General features: G+C 41.1%; 1 protein-coding gene across 3 annotated transcripts in view; it reads right to left on the reverse strand.

Annotated features, from left to right (window-relative positions):
- ARHGEF26 (Rho guanine nucleotide exchange factor 26) overlaps positions 1–19,544 on the reverse strand; it is a 140,098-nt gene that overhangs the window by 71,470 nt on the left and 49,084 nt on the right. The window lies entirely within an intron of this gene.

Genomic DNA, 19,544 nt, shown 5'->3' on the forward strand with positions numbered 1-19,544 from the left:
GGCCAGTGAGACGCTAACCTAGGCAAGTAACAATAAAGCCTGCATGGGAAATCAAAAGGAGAGGACACATTAGGGTAACAGTTTGGAGGGAAAGTTAATACAATGGAGAAACTCATTAGATAGAAGAGTCAAGGAAGACACTGCGGTTTCTACTCAAAGTTTCCAGCTGGGCAATAAGTTGGGTCATTAAGCCACCCATGAAGACAGGAACTTAGAAGGAAGAGGGAGAGGAGAGAAAAACACAGTTTAATTTTCCCTGAAAATATACATCTGTGAGAATTCAGAGCCACAGGAATTCTAGGTAGTATGTAACCAGGACTAGTTCATTTTTAGCTGGTTTTCATATAAATGCAAACTATTTGTAATTTCTTTTAGCTCCAAGTGTCCTTTAAGAAAATGTTCAAAGAAAATTGAAAAAATAAGAAACCATTCATAAGATCATTATCATGTAAATCTAAGAAATATCTCAGAGGCAAAGCTCTCTTCCAATTTCTTGTCTTCAGCTAACTGTTAGTCGGAAAGAATGCAACTATATGACCAAAAACAACAGTAACTTGGCTTTTCCCAATGAAAAGGGAAATTCATCTATCACTCTTGAAAGTTTGCCAAAGTACAAGATTAAAAACAAAGCACTAATGAACTATCTGTTTACGCTACTTATTTTGATACAATAGAAACGAAGCCGCCCATCTTTTATTTTGACATAAGCATAATTCAGACATAATTCAAAGCCTTCTATGTTCAATTCTCTATTGGTTATTTTGGGCAAATTTGCATATTTCACTAAAAGAGCTGAGCTACCAACAGGCCAAGAAAGTATTACTAAAGAATGAGGTATTATTTCAATAACCGAGACTGCTGGAGATCCAAATGAAACCTGAAGCAAAAATAAAAGCATTCTGATTCCCTGGGTGAAATCTGAATGGAGTCTGTGAAGCAATCTGGCTTACTTGAAGAACAACTTTTTAATGGAAATCTATTTCAGCCCAATGAATTTTTTTTTCCTGGCACAATACCTTCATTATTTCTTCTTTGTAGCAGTACCAAGATGATCATGTTTTACAACCGATCATGTTACACAGCCTTTCATTTTTTTTTTTCCAACCAAAATTTTAATGTCATCACTAACATCTAGACTTTGAGAAACCTCTGATGGACCAGGAAAGGCCTCTTGGAAGCACTGCCTCTTAACCAGACGCCCCGGTTAACCCTGTCTGACTCTTGACTAACCATCGCCAGCATCCGGTAGCTCCGAATTCTCACAGATGTGTCTTTTCAGCATCTGTTTCACCTCTCTAAAGGGAAATTAAACTGACTGCTTCTTGCTTCTTCTCCCTCTACCTAATCACATCCATACTTCACAGGAGGGCTGCAAATGATTGCAGCCCCTCCAGGAGAGCTCCTTGGCTGAGCAGAGAAAAGGTCGGGGCCACCAAGAAACACCAGGCCAGCCTCCCAGGAGGTGGGGACTTCAAGATGAGAATCACATGGTCATGTCTGAGGAACTGCTCGAGGCCTGTAGCCTCTCCTCTAATATTTCCTATAACTACAGGGACTGCATATTCTTTAGGCCTTTCGTGGTTGCTTTATCAAATGATGGTTTTAATTGTAGCACGACATTTTCAGGGAAAAAGCAAAGTCAACAGGGAAGTAGCCGCTTCTGACACACTCAGTACATATACTTCTGTGAGCATCATTTTCTCCCTTCTGTAGTAGGTGGAAAAGACCTACCATATGAGGATAAACGTTGCCAGACCACAACTAACAGCCTCTTCAAATTCAACTGGTAATGTCAGTGGCATGTCAGGGATGACTAATCCTGAGAGATCTTTGGAGACAGTATATCCACTCATCTACAGAGGAGAGTAAAATTTATTTAATACAGACAACAAATCTGGCTTCAACTGTCAGCCAACAAAATCTCCTCCCATGTGTTTAGCACAGGATGACATGCTTTGACGGATGTCAAGTAGCCAACAATGGATAACCATGAACACCACTCACTGTGCCAAGTCCAGCGCTTCCCACACACTGCCTCATCTAACTTAACCCTCAAGTTGACTTTATGACTGCCAATGAACCCATTTTACAGATAAGAAAACCAAGGCTAAGAGAACTTAAGTCAAAACTCTAAACACGCTTCCATTTGAACGCAGAGCCTGAGTCCAGAGCCTGCTTGAACTACTTCACCTACTGCCTCTGCTCACAAGTACCCACTGCTCTGTTACTACTGGCCAGTCCTCAATCTGAATATCCAGCAAGAAGGCTTACAGCTGGATCTTAGAGAGGAAATACATTACTTTCCAAGAATGACTACCGAATTATCTCAACAAATGATTTACACACATCTACAGAGTAAAGACTTTCACAGTGGATTTATGCCGTGGCAAGAGGTGCGAGAGAGCAGAGGAGCTGACCGTCTCCCCAGATGCTGCCTCCAGGAGGGTGGCAGCCAGTGATGTGTTCTGGCCCTGGTCCACGGAGTGAGAGCCGATATTGGTTAGGGGTGGCTGGTGAAACCCTCTGGGAGTCATTCCTTGACACCCCTCCCCATTCCCTGTTACCTTCCCCTTTGCCCCACTCATCCTTCAAGTCTCAGATTCACTTTCACCCCCTCCAGGAAGCTTTCCCTGACCCTTCTGAGTCGGGTTAGGTCCCCTTATTTTATGTCTTAATAAACCTCTATGCTTTTCTTTTGGTGTGTCTACTATGACTGTAATTAATTATATAATGATTTCGTTTACCTTTATCTCTCTTAGCAAGGGGGCTAGAGGACAGAAGTCATGTCTGTTTTGTTCAACACTCTATGCTTGGGGCCTGGCCATAGGACTTGAAGTATAAAAGACAATTAAATAACTGATGGATGAATAAATCTAATTTGTGTTTTAAACAGTAAATATGAAGATGGAATCCATTCAAGGAATTTTGTTCTAATGCTATTTATACGACACCTACAAAGAAGTCAGTCTCTACCTTGATCTGTGCTGTGTTGTGCTTAGTTGCTCAGCTGTGTCCGACTCTTTGTGACCTCGTGCACTATAGCCCACCAAGCTCCTCTGTCCATTGGGATTCTCCAGGCAAGAACACAGGAATGGGCTGCCATGCCCTCCTCCAGAGGATCCTCCCAACCCAGGGATCAAACCCAGGTCTGCCACATTGCAGGCAGATTCTTTACCCTCTGAGCCACCAGGGAAGCCCCTACCTTGCTTTATTCACTCGTAAATATATATTAATATTTACTGACCACAAACTGAGTTCCCAGAGTTATTCCAGGCACAGTGAAGGTTTCAATGAAGACACAAACTCCCAGCACAAACTTTTACAATCCTGTCAAGTATGGTCAGCGCTTCCCAGGTGGCTCAGTGGTAAGGAACTCACCTGCCAATACAGGAGACGAGGGTTTGCTCCCCAGGTCAGGAAGATACCCTGGAGAAGGAAAAGGCAACCTACTCTAGTACTCTTGCCTGGGAAATTCCATGGACAGAGGAGCCTGGTGGGCTAGAGTCTGTAGCTCACCAGGCTCCTCTGTCCATGGGGTTCTCCAGGAAACCCATGAAGTGGGTTGCCATGCCCTCCTCCAGGGGATATTCCTGACCTAGGAACTGAACCTGCGTCTCTTAGGCTACAGTCCATGGGGCTGCAAGAAAGACAGGATTTAGAGACTCAACAAGTAGGATCACTAAGATGAGACGCAGTTTAGCCCAAGTTTCTTCAGTGCCAGCTGCCCTTACTGAAAACCTTGCCAGACTGGCTCCAGCTTCACCAATTTAGGGAGGATTCCAGGTGACTAAGAAGCTCAGCAGTGAGTGCTCGGGCTGAGGAAGCAGAGAGCAGGGCTCTGGTTATGATCAGCGCAGCCTTGTGCCTTTCTGAGAATGGCATCCTTTCAAGGTACTTTCCCTTCATTAATATGCATGTGCCTAGCAAACTCAAATCATTCCTGGATACCTTCCTCCCTTGGATGAGCTGACAATCTAAGTGGCTATTGTATAGCACTGGAGAGGATGTTACGCCAGAGGCATGTAACATACCAGGAAGGTTTCACATGTCTAAATTGCTATTATATAATAAAAAATATCTTCACTAAACAAAGAAATATTCCAGATAAGTAGCAGCAAACTATGTGCTCCTGGAAATACTTTCCTAACAGATCAACAAGAGAACATTCTGTACTCCACCAAAATGAATTTCTACTCTGCTGAGGATAAGTGAAATTTGAGGCTTATTTGTTTGCATCTTTTGGGGGTTTTGGGGTCTTTTATTTTTTCGGTTTTTTGGTGGTGGTCACGTTGACATTAAAGCAATTTCTTTTAATACAATAGACTGTGGAGAGCAAACTCATGGCAAGAATACCACCACTAACCCACAGCAGATATCATTAACAGATTATGGTGCTCTGCCCATATGCAGAAGCTGTACTCAAGGGAGCCATTATCAGTCAATTAAAATCAATGATGAACATGATGAAGCTCACCTATAAATCCTTTACTGGACTCACTGATGAGAAATCTGTTAATTCAACAGAAATAGAGGGCTGTTGCTGCTCAGTAAGAATACCCTACATCCTGATCTGGTAATGGTCTCACAGGGTTTCCTCCCCAGCAGACTATACATCTTTTCCCATTCCATTTTAGTGTTTTGTGAAACTTTCTCTCTGGATTAATAATAAAGGGACAAGGGCTGAATCAGAAGTGTTTTGGGAATGTGAGAGAAAAAAAAAAATTCTCAACAAAGATGTCCATAACTTCCATCCTGAGAGCGACTGTTTAATCCTGAAAATCTCTAGGATGGATTTTGTTAAAAGATTCTTAACATCTTATCAAAACCTTTTAAATCAACCTGGACCTAGGACAGAGGTGACGGAGGTGAAAGAGATAAACAAAGGGTTTTTTTCTTATCCTTAATACCACACAACACAGAGCCTGCTAGGTTTAAATCCAGCTCCCCGCAGATGCCTTCAGTCCAGGGCATCCAGCAAATCTCAAAGATGAAAGGCGGAGCTGGGGGCTGGGGGAGGGACGGTAGGGAGCGAACACAACACCAAGTGCTCCCGACACTTCCCTGCATCACTTAAGGTTCCTGCTTGCTTAGTTCTTTCTCTCACTGATCACAGACAAGCTAGAGGGAGAAGAAACAGGACCAAAAAATTGTAAAAAAATACTATTTTTAAATTTCTTGAAATTTTAATACCATTAGAACAAGTTTTTACTTAAAAATGAGAATTTAAAGTATTTCTCATATGAATCTGCTTCACAGAAGCTGGAGGAAAGAGGTCTCGTTCCCATGGTAACCTTCTGCATACTCGATTCTTTTCTTTCAGCACTACTCATGAATTCACTCACATTTTAACTTCACTCAGAATGAAGATAACGCTCTAATGAATGACAGGAAGCATTTGCCAGAACTCTTCTCAAAAGACCCTGAGAAGAAGCTTTGTGTAGGCATAGGCCTGGGACGCTTGGGCTATGATGGACAGTTTTGCAGTTTTTAATTATGGTTTTTAAAAATCTGAACACAACTATACATTTCTATCTGAAAGAAAAATCATACACCCTCCCTACAATTTTATATATAACTGTGAAGACGGAATATGCCTGGCTCATCACTGGATTTCCAGGACCTAACAAAGAATGAGGACTCCATCGCTCTGCTGTGCCCCTGAAACTGTCACAACACTGTTAATCAACTATACTTCAATATAAAATAAAAAGTTTTTAAGAAAAAGAAACCTTTAATTTATTATACAATTAGTTCAGATGTGGAGGTGAGAATGTGGAGGTGAAATTCGCCTACTGTTTTCAATCTGCTGACCTAACCAGAAACACTGTTAGCTTATCTTGAAATTTATTTTGATTACAAAATTGAAGGTTACTAATATACAATAAACTTCAAGTGTGTTCAGTTCAGTTCAGTTGCTCAATCGTGTCCGACTCTTTGTGACCCCACGAATTGCCGCACGCCAGGCCTCCCTGCCCATCACCAACTCCCGGAGTTCACCCAAACTCAAGTGTGTTACACACTGTAAATAAAGGGAAAAAAATCATGATTGTTTATTTTCCATGGCTGACCTGATCGCAAACTTTTATTTAGTGTTGTTCTTGAACATTGTTTCCTCGTGATGAATAAAGATTTGGGGCTAATTTAAAGAAAAAAAAAAAAAGAATGAAGACTTGATAACTGAATTGATTGAATCAACACTAGGTTCCTATTATTCCTCCTTGCTCCACTGTTAAAGTGCTGACTTCCAAGGAGAGGAGCAGTGGGTGATAATATGAAACAAGTATCTCCCAGGAACATGAGTTAATAACTTCAGACATGAGTTAAATTATCAGGGTCCTCACAGGGGGGTGGGCAGGGCCGAATGGCCCTAACGGCTGGCAAGCAAGGCAGGTGTGTGTGTGTGCTCCTGACACAGCATGCAAGACACAGGGCATGTAACTCAAGAACAGTTTTGCTAATCCACTGCCTGGCCAAAATTCTTTGAAAACTCCAAACCTAGAAAAAATTTATGACTTTCGGAGGGACTGTTTCCTTTTATTAGATGACAGTTACATAACCAATTCCATGACCCTTTCCCCTTGGCCGCCTGGAAGGGTGTTTTTGTATTTAACCCTCACTCGAGCTAGCAGCTCTAGCAGGAGAGCTGGCTGGGCACACTGGCTACCCCTGTCCTCGCCCTGTTCCCCATTTCCCACTCAAACAGATGGACTGTGTACATGGCATCCACTGTGGGTAGTCTTGAGCCTTTGGTGGATGCAGTTGGAGGATAAAATATCAATTATGAACAAATAAGCCAGGAAAATGTGGATGCTTGGGTGTGCTTGGAAATAGCACCAAGAATAAATTTATAGAACGTTTGAACAATATCAAGTAAAACAATAACATCTTTTCATGCTGAAGCCCCCTTTCCTATTGTGAACTCATCATTCTTGAATAAAATCAACACAGAGAAGGACATGTTTGCCTTCAGACACTCTATCCAGATGCTTTTTAGGTAAGGCCCTCGGTATTTCAAGTGAGAATTTAACCCACAAGGAAGAGTAACATTTCCAATAAGCCCAAAAGCTTTGCATCTTCACTTTTCTTTATTAAATATGCCCCCAAAAGTTGTCTTCCTAAAAGGAGGCAATGTTTTCTATAGTTCCCATCAGTTTCAGCAGAAAGAAAAAGGAACCAGGACACAGAACTTTGAAAAACTCTAGCAGCTGGTTTCCTAAGCCATAATATCCTAAGAAAAAGGATGCCTGTCTGAACGAGGGAGACAGAATTCCATGTCTTGGCTGACATTTTTCAAACCTGCTCCAGTTTATCGGCAGCTGGCTCCAGTCAGGCCCTTTCTCATACAACCCTCTCATTCACCTTTCATCATGGATTTTTTAAATACTTTCTTTTTAGATGGCTATTAGCACTGGCCAGCAAAGTAGCCAAAGAATATGATCTACAGGGTAAACAAGTTCTTAACCTGGTCTTAAGTGGATTTGCGATGATGATAAATTTGTTCCTGCATTTATTAAAATGGAAGGAAACGAGTACAGAAGACTGGTCAACCATTAGCCCTGCAACATGCAGAAATCAGCTCAAGACCAGTGGCAACACAGGGAAGCCAGAAACCACAAGGAAGAGGGGAACAGATGCTACGGCCCAATGGCAGGGGAGCATGAAGACATGAAAAGAGAAAATGTGCAGATATTAAACCTCCTCAATACCAAAGACCAGACTTTTCACTTTCTTCTTTTTCTCAGTCTTTATACTTTTCTCCAACATTAGCTGTATGTGATCTCTTATCTCATGAGTATTAGATAACAGTATCTATAAATCAACACACTTCCAGCTGAAGTCTGTTTTGCGCTGTACCTACTATATAGCAAGCCTATCATGTACCATTCCATCACACCTCCGGAAGATGGATGCAGGGTACTGGTTACAAGTGCAGGCTCTTACAAGACCCAGATGGCCTGGGTTCAAATCCCGACCTGTCTTCTGCTAGCCTTGTAGCCTGAGGCTACTTAATGTCTCCATGACCTATTTCCTCATTCGAAAAGTGGGAATAATAATAGTATGACCTCATGTGGTTCTCACGATGACTTAATGAATTAAAACAAGTGGCCAGAATGTGGTCTGGCATGAGGTATGTGCTCGTTAACACTAATTATTACTCAAGTGCAATAAAATTCCTTTCCCTCCCATGTGAATTTACACAATTCACATGTCTTTTAAATGAAGCCGCTAAGCTTTCTCGATTTTCCAATCCACTCTGTTCAAGGACACCAAGTCTAGCTCCTATATTTCCATCAATTAAGTCCAGGTGGGTAGGTGTAATATCATCTTGCCATACACCAAATCTGCTCAGAGTCATAGGCATACACTTCTTCATCAGCTTACTAGAAATTGTAATAGGTACTTATCAGTGACAAAATTAGAGGAGGATTAGCTCAGTTCTTCATTGGGCTTAAGAACCACTGGCTTTGAATCAAAATAGTTTAAAGTTAAATTTCTAATTATTTGAGAATTTTATATCTCATTAAATTTAAAAATGTCTTCTCACCATAAGTTTGTTTTGGGGGTCTAGGAGTCTGTTTCTGCTTTGCAGATAAATTCCTTTGCATTATTTCATTATTTTTTTAGTTTAGAGAACTCACGGTTACCAAAGGGAAAGGGGAGGGGGAGGAATAAATTAGGAGTATGGTATTAACAGATACACACCACTGTTCAGAAAATAAACAGTAGGATTTACTGTATAGCACAGGAAACTTTAAGGGCTTCCCAGCTGGCACAGTGGTAAAGAATCTTCCTGCCAATGCAGGAGACATGGGTTCCCCTGGAGGAGTAATGGCAACCTACTCTAGGATTCTTGCATAGAAAATTCCGTGGACAGAGGAGTCATGGGGTCATAAAGAGTTGAATGCAACTGAGTGACTGAGGACACACACACAGGAAGCTGTATTTGATATTTTGTAATAACCTATAATGGAAAAGAATGTGAAACCATACCCCTGGAAAAAGTCTGCTCACAGTTCTAGAGTTCAATATCCATCTCATCGATCTCATATCCTACCCCAGTCCTTTCTCTTTCCCTTCATTATCACAGACATCACTTCCATATGAAGAGGTCAGATTCATTCCAACCCTGTGCAACATGACTTTTGCCCATTTCATCCCATAGACATCACTCCCTCAAAAGTCTCTAGAGTTTGACACTATCATTAGGTACTGCTTGCTTTTTAACCTAAACAGATAATTGTAAACGATGTAAAAGAACACCATTTTTACTGAAACCATGATAAATAATTATAAAATCTGCATGTTCTTTAATTTACATTTTAATGACAATATATTAAAATTTTGTAATTTTTAAAGTAATATTTATTCTTATTTATTTATTTGACAGTGCCAGGTCATAGTTGCAGCATGTGGGATCTAGTTCCCTGACCAGTGATCGAACTTGGGCACCCTGCATTGGGAGCATGGAGTCTGAGCCACTAAACCACCAGGGAAGTCCAATTTCATGCATTTTGAATCTAATGCCACTTTACTTTTTTATTGTTTAGATTAGGACTATCCAATAGAAATATAATGTGAGTCACATATGTGAGCTACATAAGTAATTTAAAATGTCCTAGTAATAATATTTTAAAAGTTAAAAAAAAATAGGGGTAAAACTAACTCTAATAATATATTTACCAGTATCTTAAAAACATTATCATATCAAAATATAATCAATATAAAAGTTATGAATTAAATATTTTACCTTTACATATTAAGTCCTGGAATCAGTGTATATTTTACACTTATAGCCCATTTCAATTTCGACAAACCATATTTCAAGTGCTCAGAAGCCACACAGGTCTAGTGGCTACCACATAGGAAATGTATCTTTAGATCACTGGAGTCAACAGAAATTATAAAATATATGAAAAGCTTTATTATAACAACTAAGTTCATGATTTTGCTGACATGAAGGCAAAGAAATCAAATTTTGTGACATAAATGTATAATAATAAAAAGAAAAAAGAACCATTGGCTTTGTATAATGAAAAACCTAACACAGAAAGATTCACAGAAACAGAGAAATTACTGGAACTTGAAATTTTATACCTGTTGCCAGGGCCTAGATTGGGGGAAACTCAGACCGCCATATCAAATAGCTTCAATTCCTTCCTTAAGGAATAGAGAACCACTGAAGTTTCTTCTGTTTTAGGAGAGAAATCTAGAGGTAGCAGGGTGAAGGACAGGATACGGGGCTGAAGATTAAACTGAGGTACTAACAAGAAGGCAAGGAAGCCAATCACAGTCTACACACATGATCCACTTAAGACTAGAGGAGACTGGCAGTTCCTCAAAACGTTAAATGAAGGGTTACCATATGACCCAGCAATCCCACTCTTAGGTATACACCGGGAGAGAAATGAAATGAGAAATGAAATGAAATAAAAGAAATGAAAACATATGGTCACACAAAAACCTGTACACAAATGTTCACAGAAGCATAAGATATAATACCAAAAAGGGAAAACAGCTCATGTCCATTAACTAATGAATGGACACATAAAAAGTGGTATATGCCTACAACGGAATATTACTCAGCAATAAAAATAAAGACTTGCATATATTGCGACATGTATGAACCTTGAAAATATTATGCCAGGTGAAAAAAGCTAGTCATAAAAGATCATATATTATATGATTCTATTAATATGAAATGTCCAGAACAGCTAAATCCAAGAAACACAAAGTAGACAGGTGGTTGCCGAGAGCTGGAGAAGTCTGGGGGGAAATAGGGGTGAGTGCTAATGGATGTTGACTCTCTGTTTGAGGTGATGAAAATGTAAAGTTGATTGTGGTGATGTCTGCTCAACCTGTGAATATGCTGCTGCTGCTGCTGTTGCTGCTAAGTTGCTTCAGTCGTGTCGGACTCTCTGCAACCCCACAGACGGCAGCCCACCAGGCTCCCCCGTCCCTGGGATTCTCCAGGCAAGAACATTGGAGTGGGTTACCATTTCCTTCTCCAATGCATGAAAGTCAAAAGTGAAAGTGAAATACTAAAAATCACCAAATTACACAACTTAAATGCATTATTTGTATGGTATGTGAATCATTCTCTAATAAATCTCTTTTAATAAAAAGGGCAGCCACTGGGAAATGTACAGAAGGGGTAAGAGCTGATATGCACGCATTCTGTTCATGGATAGAGTCCTCTTTTTCTACTTTCCCAGAGAGTGAATTCTGTGTGTGTTTCACCTCTCTTCAAGAGACTCTTAGGAAAAGTCGCAAGATTTAAACAATAAATGAGAGCTGCCCTGGTTCAGGCTGGGTCAGGAGGCCCAGAGTCCAGTTGTTTGGACCAACACCCAACTCAGCCGACCCTAAAACGCCTTCAGGGAATTCCGGGCCCCTGGGAATGCAATCTGAAACCACTTGGTGGATCCAAAGGGCTGAGAGATGTGGGAATGTGAAGCATCTTTGTAGGGTCAGCAAGAGGGAATCCAGCCAGACTCTGCCTAGTCACACCAGGGAACTGGAGACAAGAGTGTCCGCACCAAAGCAGCCCTGCCCACTGCTCACACCTTCAATACAGTGACAACTGTCTGCCCTCTGCCCTCTCACCATACACACCTCCTTGTAATGGGTTCATTTATAGAAAGCTAAGAAAGGTCTGGTTTTACAGCCTCCCTTGAGGTTTTCAAAGTGCTCCAATGATGGTAACTATGTTCAGAAGAGTCAAAATGATCCAAAATCTTACCTGGTATTTGACTATAACCAAGATGCTAGCAGCCTTCAGTTTTCTTTAGTAACAATGAATTTAGAATTACAAAATACATTATAGCATGCATAATGGAGTTTATGTTTCCTGCTGCCAATCTGTAACCTATAAACCATGAGAAGTGATATTTCACCACTGTTTGTGTTCTGTTTTATACATGTACCCCTTTTCTTGCACTTATTTCTCTACCAAAATCCTGGTCCCCAAACACAAGTCTTCAGGAAAAGTATTTTGCGCTTCATGTTACTCCCCACCCTTTTTTTTTTTTTCCTGCTTCAATCCCACTTTTTCAGAACTAACAAAAACCACTTCTAAAAGCTCTGGCCCCATCATCCCATTCCTCAGGACTATCAGTGAGATCCAGCTGTCCGAATCACATCTTCGATTGCTAACTTCTAACCACACAACTGCCTCTGAGAAAAGCCCATGGACGCCCTTCTCCTGTTTCCTTTCTAACCAGCTCTGTGAGCCACTCTGAGCCACCAAGTCAGCCTACTACCTGCACTCACCTACATCTTGCAGAAGGGCAGTGCCATTGCAGAACCTTCATTGCTTCTTAACAATGTTGACAGTAGATCATCACAACTATTCATTCACTAGAATGTGCAATGGCTGTAGAGAGGTATCTATTTGTTTGTAGGGAGTTAGTCACTCCCTCGGAGAAGGCAATGGCACCCCACTCCAGTATTCTTGCCTGGAAAATCCCATGGGCGGAGGAGCTTGGTAGGCTGCAGTCCATAGGGTCGATAAGAGTTGAACACGACTGCGTGACTTCACTTTCACTTTCCACTTTCCTGCATTGGAGAAGGAAATGGCAACCCACTCCAGTGTTCTTGCCTGGAGAATCCCAGGGACGGGGGAGCCTGGTGGGCTGCCATCTATGGGGTCGCATAGAGTCGGACACGACTGAAGCGACTTAGCAGCAGCAGCAGCAGCAGTCACTCCCTAGTTTTCCCTCTTTTTTTTTTTAATTTAATTTTATTTCCAAACTTTACATAATTGTATTAGTTTTGCCAAATATCGAAATGAATCCACCACAGGTATACATGTGCTCCCCATCCCGAACCCTCCTCCCTCCTCCCTCCCCATACCATCCCTCTGGGTCGTCCCAGTGTCTTCACGGTTGTGGTAGAAACAGTTATCAAAAGCTAATCTGGACTTTTAAAAATTTATTGGAGTATAGTTGCTTTACACTGCCATGTTATTTTCTGCAAAGTGAATCAGCTGCACATATACATTATTGTTTAGTCACTAAGCCATGTCCAACTCTTTGTGACCCCATGGACTGTAGCCTGCCAGGCTCCTCTGTCCATGGGATTTCCCAGGCAAGAATACTGGAGTGGGTTGCCATTTCCTTCTCCAGGGGATCTTCCCAACTCAGGTATCAAACCTGCATCTCCTACATTGCAGAGGGATTCTTTACCACTGAGCCACCAGGGAAGCCCATATACACATGCCCCCTCTTTTTCAGATTTCTTTCCATTTAGGTCACCACAGAGCACTGAGTCGAGTTCCCTGTGCTACACAGTAAGTTCTCATTAGTTATCTATTTTACACACGGTAGTGTATATATGTCAGTGTCAATTTCCCTGTCATCCCACCCTCTCTTTTCCCCTTGGTGTCCACATGCTTGTTCTCCAAGATACATATACACTCGCCTTTGGTCACTTCGCCATAGTAGCTCCCAACCATCTTCACTTTCTGACACAGAAGCAGGGAGGGCAGGCTCCCTGCAAGGTGCAGGAACTAGAAAAAGAAACTGCCTACTTTGGCTTACTCGAGGGAGAGCTGCACTGTGATACCTTCATAAGGGGATGGTCTGATGGTCTGGAGTTTAAAAGGAATGTGAGCAGCTATACCTGGAGGAGGGGAGGGAGCAGCTCCCGGAGAGTTGGACCACAGGATCCCCTGCCGAGGCATGTGACGGCTCAAGTTGTCAGCAGCTTCTCTAGTTTCTCTAGAAACTGAAAATGCCTGGGCACCTGTGCTAATACGGTCAGCACGAATTTCAGCCTCAGAACTGTTACCTGTTATTACACCTGATAGCTTAACTAGACATTGTATAGTACTTCACAGTTTCCAAGTGGCTTTCTTCATCTTTCTATTATACAGTAGTACCTTTTCCAAGGGCTGTCTTTGGCTTTTAGCTATGAAAACTAAATCCCCACTGGCTACTTTCTAAAACAAAATGAAACAAAACATACAGTATAAATTCTTTCTAGGAGATGAACTGAAAAATTGTAATTCAGCAATAGAGAACTACTCCATGAGAAGCAATTTCTCAAACAAAAGGTCATTTAGAGGTTTTATTATTTTTAATGCATCAGTGATATCATAAATAAATCAGAGGCAGTCAGCTTTTAATCTCTAGGAATTTTAAAAGAATTCAAGACCTTTGAAAAATATAATTGTATTAAGGTTTGCTTTTCCTTTATAAACCTTCAGGTTTCACTGTATATATATATATATATATATATATTTTTTTTTTTTTTTAAGGTTGACTTTAAGATAAACAATAGGAAAAAAAGAAGGAAGTTCTTCATTTCCATGGAAAGTTGATGGACATATGAGGTTCTAGGTAGGAAGAGTCACCACCGTGCCTGCCCTCCTTCCCCAGTGGTCTAAACGGCCTACAATATGGCATGTCCATGCTCTCAGCATTATGTGCAGGCCGCAAGCCAAGTTAAACTTGAATTGTTTGAAGTGCAGCTGCAGGTATGAGGATACAGATCAAAAGTCTAACCCTCCCCTCCTTTTTTTTTCTTTTTGGCCACACCACCCTGCCAGGTGCAACTTTTAGTTCCCCAAACAGGGATCAAACCAGTGCCCTCTGAGATGGAAGCTCAGAGTCCTAACCTCCGGACCACCAGGGAAATCCCTGACCACGTCCTTCTACAGAGACCGATCAAAGGGATGTCGGCACTGTTCCTTAGATTTTCAAAACCTGGACTTCACCCTCTGCTCTATGACACAGGGTAGTAAATTCAATTTTCTAAAAAGTTAACTCTTCAAGCATTCTAAAGTAGGACACTCTTCAGTGGTAAAATCCCGATCTGCAGGTGGATGGTGCTTCCACTACATCTAGGACCTCCAGAGTCAGACTAATACCTTGAAGCCAACTCAAGTTTTTTAACTGTTTTAAGCAGGTGAGGAAAAAAAAAAAGTGTGCATATGTATCTTTTGGGTTTTTTTGTTTGTTTTCCTGTTCCTTTTTTATTTAAAGGGCATTGTTTTTACTCCCATATTAATACTGTAAAAAAAGACAAATCAACCTGATCCCTCAGTTGCTCTAATATTAAAACTTGACAAAGGAGTATTATTTAACCCATCTAATTTTAACAGAGGGGGAAAAATAAAGGAAAAATAAGCATGAGTTATTAAAAATTAAATAACTGTACTTTCTTAATTGGAGAAGGCAATGGCAATCCACTCCAGTACTCTTGCCTGGAAAATTCCATGGATGGAGGAGTCTGGTAGGCTATAGTCCATGGGATCGCAAAGAGTCGGACATGACTGAGCGACTTCACTTTCTTTCTTTCTATAGTTCCTTTTGGAGAAGGAAATGGCAACCCACTCCAGTGTTCTTGCCTGAAGAATCCCGTGGACAGAGGGGTCTGGTGAGCTACAGTCTATGGGGTTGCAAAGAGTCGGACACGACTAAGCAACTAACACACACTTTCTTAATGCCTCAAATTATACAGTATTAGAGACAAAGGTATATTGAAAGTCCTTATGCTTAATTTCCCTAAGTCCTGGTGAAAGCATTCACCCTAATACATGAAAACATATTCCCCTTCCACCCCCTCCATACTTGCTGAGTTGATAGAGAGGGTCTCTGAGGAGCTTCAAGATTGTGACCCTGTGCATTCGCACAGCCCCATCGATTTTCAGGCTAATTCAGAACAAATGATCAAACCAACAAAATGAACACCCGAGCTCTCAAATGGGTGGCTGATAGGTTGAAACTGCCCTACATATGTGTATTTTTAAAAATCTGAATTATCTTCCAACACTTAAAAATCAAGAGACTGTATCCACACACCCAGATTTCCCACTTTTGAAATATCAGCTCTCAACACTGAGCTCATATTCTCACAACAGCCACAGTGGCTGGGGCTGCACTCACAACCCCATGTACAGTGATCCGCACCCCCCCTGCCCCCACCACCACCACTCAGAACCCATCCTGCTTTTCAGCTATGTGACCTGGTCACCAAGACAATTTCTCCCTCTCTAGAGAGGGCTCAGAGTCAGGTTTGGCTCCCAGTTTTGGCTCATCCTTTAGCATCTAAGTACTTACTCAGTCAGCTCAGTTCAGTCACTCAGTTGTGTCTGACTCTTTTTGACCCCATGGACTGCAGCACTCCAGGCTTCCCTGTCCATCACCAACTCCTGAAGCTTGCTCAAACTCATGTCCATCGAGTCGGTGATGCCATCCAACCATCTCATCCTCTGTCATCCCCCCTTCTCCAAGTCTCTAAGTTCCCTTCTTCTCCAAGTAGTAAGTAATACTTACTACTTGGGTGCAATTTACTTAACCTCTATGCTTCTCATCTGCTTAAAAAGATCTATTTCCTGCACAGATCATGGCAAGCATTAAATAACACAAAGTCAAAAAGGACTTAGCATAGTACCTGGCACATGGGGCTGAATAAATGATGATAAATGTTGTCATTAACATCATCATCAAATGAAAAAGCATCCAAGGGACACTTGAGAAGATGCAAATTTCCATGCAAGTCAGAAAGTTTCTGAAATCACTATTTCCACTTTCTTAAATGTATATATTATTTAGAAGAAATCTAAGTTACTAGGGACTCATTAAACTTTTGCTTCCATGTATCAGGATCTTGTAAGCCCAGACTCCACATATGTGGGGAAAAAAAAACAAAAACCTACGTAACACCTGGTTTTCATTTAATTCCTCAGAAGAGCAACATATTGTTCAGAAATTTTTTTTTTACACAAATCAATCTGCCCTATACACAAATCAATCTGCCCTATACCCCTGAGAAACTTCTCCTATTAATATAAAAAGAGAGAATACAAGCTTTTATCAGCTTGAAAAAAACATTATTTAACTGTGAAGAAGAATTAATTGCAGCAATTAGCATCAAATTTTAACAAACATATGGCTGTAAAATGTTTGTCTTTCACTATAAAGGCTTTGGAGTTCACAGATTGCCATAACTGATACCTCTGTAAGAACTGTAATTAATTGGGAACTTTTACAGTTCAATTACAGCAGAATAAAGGAAGAAAAATTCAGCCATCACTTCATAATCTTAATGCAACCTATGTGAGTGGAAATCAGTAGGAAAGTCTTGTCAATTATATTCATAATTTGAGCCAGAAGAAATTAGATGAGAGGCTAAATCCAATTATTTATAGCATTCTGGCAAAAGTCCATAATGAATTTTTAGACGGACTGGGGGAAGAGGGGAAAAAAAACCCCACAGAAACCTTACTAATAAACTCTCTTGCAATGGCCTATTTGGATATTAATAGCACCTGGCTGAACACATCATATTCTGATGGTAAGTTAACTGTGCTATAAAGCCTTCAGTTTTCCTCAAATGTTGATTTTGGCTACTGAATATTTAAGAAAAAAAGAAAATTGGTATAAAAGGGGTTAAATTATGATCCTTATAACCATTTTACTTCAAAGTCAGTAATAGTAAAGCACAGCCCAACCCCTACACAATAATGTGAAGTTATAAGAACAGGCACCTTGTTTATGCAATAGATGTTTTTATAAAGCTAACTTGTTTTTTGTTTTTATTGCAAATCAAGTCACTACAAATGACTAAAAAATACCCTGGATGTTTCATCTTGTAAAAAAGAAACGCAATCTGGGGGTGCAAATGCTCCCCCTTAGAAGGCATCTGTGCTATGTGTCTGGCTCTTAAGCCGGTCTGTTTTTAAACACAACCAGTACTTCCTGCATTCAGAAAACAAGTGAGACCAGAAGAAACGTCCACTCCCACTGCCGCAGCGAAACTCCAACAACAGCACTGTTGCCTCATAGAGTATGCGCTCTCCCTTCCTTTCTCTGTTTAGAAATGATGCCAATTACTCTGACAATCCTGTTAGTCACAAAAGCCACGTGGAGACTAAGGGGTTCTGAAGGTGCATCCTTGATCACTTGGTCCAGAGCAGATTCATCTATTGCTTCCTGTGCAGAACTTTGCATCTCACAGACACGATGCCAAATACAGTTCCTCAAAAGGATTCCACAAGAGACTAATGTCATCGTTAAGGTATGTTGATTTTTTTTTCCATAAAGGAAAAGAACAAAACCTAGATGCCACTTGGCTTCTAGAGCACACCATTCTTCTTGGGTTTCCTTCTGCCCCCACTGGCTGTGCCATCTCAGTCTCCTTTGCTGGCTCCTCCCCCATCTTCAAAATCTCTTAAGAGCTGGAAGGTCCAAGCACTTGGTGCTTGGTGCCCTCTCCTCTGTCTCCATCCTTTCTCCAGGAAACTCATCCACACCATCGCTTGAAATTCCATCTACAAGCCAACCACTCCCCAGTATGTCTCCACCATTCAGACTGGCCCAGTCCAGATTTATATAACGAAATGCCTCTTCAGCAGTACCTCTGACAGCTCCCAGCCATGTCCAAAGGTACAGGGCATGCAGGACAAAGAACATCATCAGTACTCAATGCTTTGTTAAAGGCAAAACTACAGAGACACTAAAAAGATCAGTGGTTGTCAGGTGCCTGAGCAGAGGGAAGGATGAACAGATAGACCACTGAGGATTTTTAAGGCAATGAAAACCATTCTGTATGTTACTGTGATTGCAGATATATGTCATTGTACATTTGACAAAACCCAGAGGCTGTACAACACCAAAAGTGAACCCTAATGTAAGCTAGGACTTTGGACAATGTCAAAGTAGGTTCAGAAGTTGTTTAAATGAGCTTCTCTGGTGAGGATGCTAATAATAAGGGAGGCTGTGCTTGTGGGAGCTCAGAGGGGCTATATAAGAAATCTCTGTACTTTCCACTCAATTTTACTCTAATCCAAAACTGTTCTAAAAAATACAGTATAAGGACTTCCCTGGATGTCCAGTGGTTAAGACTCCACACTTCCAATGCAGGGCACATGGGTTAAATTCCTGGTTGGGGAATTTAAATCCTACATGCTGCATAGCAAAGTCAAAATAAAATTGCAATTTGTTAAAAATAATAACAGCTCAACAGTGAATGAACAAAGTGAAAGACATCGAAAAGCTTATCATTCCATGTCTGTTCCACTGTCCCAGGGTGTATTTCCAGCATCCCAATTAGACAGGCACATAATGCTTTTCCTAAAAGACCTCCAGAAGAAAGGAGAGTCCTAGGCCCCCTTCAGTAGTGTGACATCACTCACCAGTGTATACTTGCTGACATCCACAGGCAACCTGACTCTTCTCATGAGGTTAAAATTTAACACAGGCTTCATGAGAACTTTCTTAACAAGACTCCGATCTCAGCTCCCTTGACCAGCGGTATTTCCCACAAGTTTCTCCCGGCTCCTGAAGAAAAAACTGACCAGTGGGAAAGACATAGACTCTCAATTCTGGTACCAGGGCCAGACTCTGGACCACTCTTTCATAGAGCAGGAAACAAAATGAGTAAGACTCACATAGCTTCGTGCCACATTGTCTATCCCTCTCCTTTTCCACTTCTCCAAGCAGCTGTCCAAAACTAAGAGGAGTGAGTTCTCAAGTTAGTTCTTGAAGAGGATAAAGAAATTAATCATCCCAATTTGTATTTGCAAAAGTAGCCACTGATTA

The sequence above is a fragment of the Bos indicus genome, chromosome 1, assembly GCF_029378745.1.
Source record: "Bos indicus isolate NIAB-ARS_2022 breed Sahiwal x Tharparkar chromosome 1, NIAB-ARS_B.indTharparkar_mat_pri_1.0, whole genome shotgun sequence".
Lineage (NCBI taxonomy): Eukaryota > Metazoa > Chordata > Mammalia > Artiodactyla > Bovidae > Bos > Bos indicus.